General features: G+C 51.0%; 1 pseudogene; it reads right to left on the bottom strand.

Annotated features, from left to right (window-relative positions):
* Positions 1-140: 140 nt before the first annotated feature.
* LOC119338436 lies at positions 141-1,780 on the bottom strand (annotated as a pseudogene).
* Positions 1,781-2,215: the final 435 nt, after the last annotated feature.

Here is a 2,215-nt window from a genome sequence, read left to right on the forward strand (position 1 = left end):
GCGCAAAAATCACCTACCTCCAACTAGGGGGTGGAGGGCGAGCATCGACTGCACAGTGAACTCAGTAGTCTATGTCCATTGCAAATGATGATAGTTCTTATTCTTACTTGGTTGTTCACTTATTCTGCATTTTACAAGTTTCAGAAATATTGGCCAATCGGGCAAACTGTGCCATGCTGTCGCAATGTAATAAAGTCGCAAATCTTTATCCAGGCAAGCATGAACAATCCAGCAAAAACTGTCACCATGCAGTTAAGTCGCAAATCATTAATTCTCCAGCACATTTACATTCCTCCAGGAGAGCATATCTTCAGCACGTTTCTACCCCCCATAACGCAAGATTTTAGACACCAAAAATATCATGACATTAAAGGCCCTGCCAGTACATCTCCCGAAACACGACCATGTTTCTTTCTTTTAATCGTGGTAGCAATCAGGGAACTACCAGGCACGCGGCTGTGCTGTACTTAAGTGCCGTAATACACACAACAAGCTGCTCATTTCTCTAAACACATGCAATTTACGATCTGCAGCGACGAACTGAACAACCACAGAGATCAAACGAAGGCCTATGGAAGAGACTTAGAGACCCCTACTGAATAACAAATTCAATCACTACAAATAAAAATGCCTTATTCATCAAAAATAATTATTAAAAGTGCCCTGGCTCAGAGAGCATGGCGAATAAAACCATAACAAGATACAACAATTCGAGGAAATAGCTGAATGTCTCATCTTCACGATGCCACTGTAGAATTTAACCATGCAGAAACTAATAAAACGAGACGAGACGAGATCGACGCTAGCTGGCCATGCACCCCGACGATCCTCATCCAGCTTACATGGGAGGGAACTGACTCCAATCGAACTCCAGATTGAACGACTGCATCTGCATCATCGTATCATCGCCGGTGAAGCCGGCCCCTTCGTGGCCACCAGCGTAGCCACCGTAGACCAGGGTGCCCAGATCCCCTCCGGAGCTCAGCAGCGTGCCCTCCTGCCGCTGCACTGGCGCCTGATGCAGCGCTGTAGACCCCATGTCTACGTTGCCGGTGGTGACCCATGGAGCTCGCGGCGGCGCCTGGTACATGGGAGAGAAATGACTCGAACCAAACTCCAGATTGAAGGACTGCATCTGCATCACCGTATCACCACCGGTGAAGCCGGCCCCGTCGTGACCACCAGCGTAGCCACCGACCAGGGTGCCCTCCGTCTGTTGCTCTGGCGCCTGATACAGCACCGGAGACCCCATGTCTATGATGCCGGTGGTGACGCATGGAGCTCGCGGCGGCGCCTGGGAATGAGTTTTCCCCATGCGTTCGCCCATGCTCTTGATCATCTCCTCCACCTTGTAGCCAACGCGGGCGAGCTGCTCCACGCTGAGGCCAACGAGGCCCGGGAGGTTCCCGTCCATGATCTGTTGCAGGAGGTACCTGGTCTCGCGGTCCTGGCACTCGCGCCGGGACTTGTCGACCTGCTCCTGGAGCTTGGCGATGCACTCGGTGAGTAAGCCCTCCTGGTCCATCGTCGTCTTGCAACGCCGCAGCTCCGGCACGCTCTTGAATCCATTCAGGATACCCACCGCCTTGTCAGGGGAAGGGAACACCTCGGGCGCCGCCTCGCCCTCGCCGTACACCACCACGCAGGTCTCGACGTCGCACAGCTTCCCCAGCTCGCCCGCCTTCTTCATCAGCCCCTTCAGACGCTGCTTCTACCTAGAGCGCCGGGTCGAGTCGTCGCGGACGTACCCCAGGGTCACCTTCTTGGGAAGCCGACCCATCGCCGGCCGGCCAAGGGATAAATTAATAAAACTAGCCAAGGAATGGAATGTCGTTGTTGGTTTAGCTAGGCAGGGAAGGAGGGGTAGATTTTATAGTGGATGGATCGCCTATGGATTAATTTCATGATATGATATGGCGACAGATATATAGGAAGAATATTGCATAAGATTTGGTGCCTTAATTGTGCCCCTCTGTAATTTTGGCATCCTTTTAAACCTTCCTTCTAGTATCTCTCTGTAATTTTGGCATCCATTTAAACCTTTTAACTTTGGGAAATATTCTTTCCAATATTGAGACGAGGCCAGGGGCGTTGATTTTCTTTTACATGATTACATCGCACGGCTGTTAGCTTCAGCTTCTCGTCCCAAACTGCTCGCTATTTCCACGCACATGACATAATTCTCTCGTGTAAAAAAAAAATCACCGCGTCTTAC

Source organism: Triticum dicoccoides, chromosome 7B (assembly GCF_002162155.2).
Source record: "Triticum dicoccoides isolate Atlit2015 ecotype Zavitan chromosome 7B, WEW_v2.0, whole genome shotgun sequence".
Taxonomy (NCBI): Eukaryota; Viridiplantae; Streptophyta; class Magnoliopsida; order Poales; family Poaceae; genus Triticum; species Triticum dicoccoides.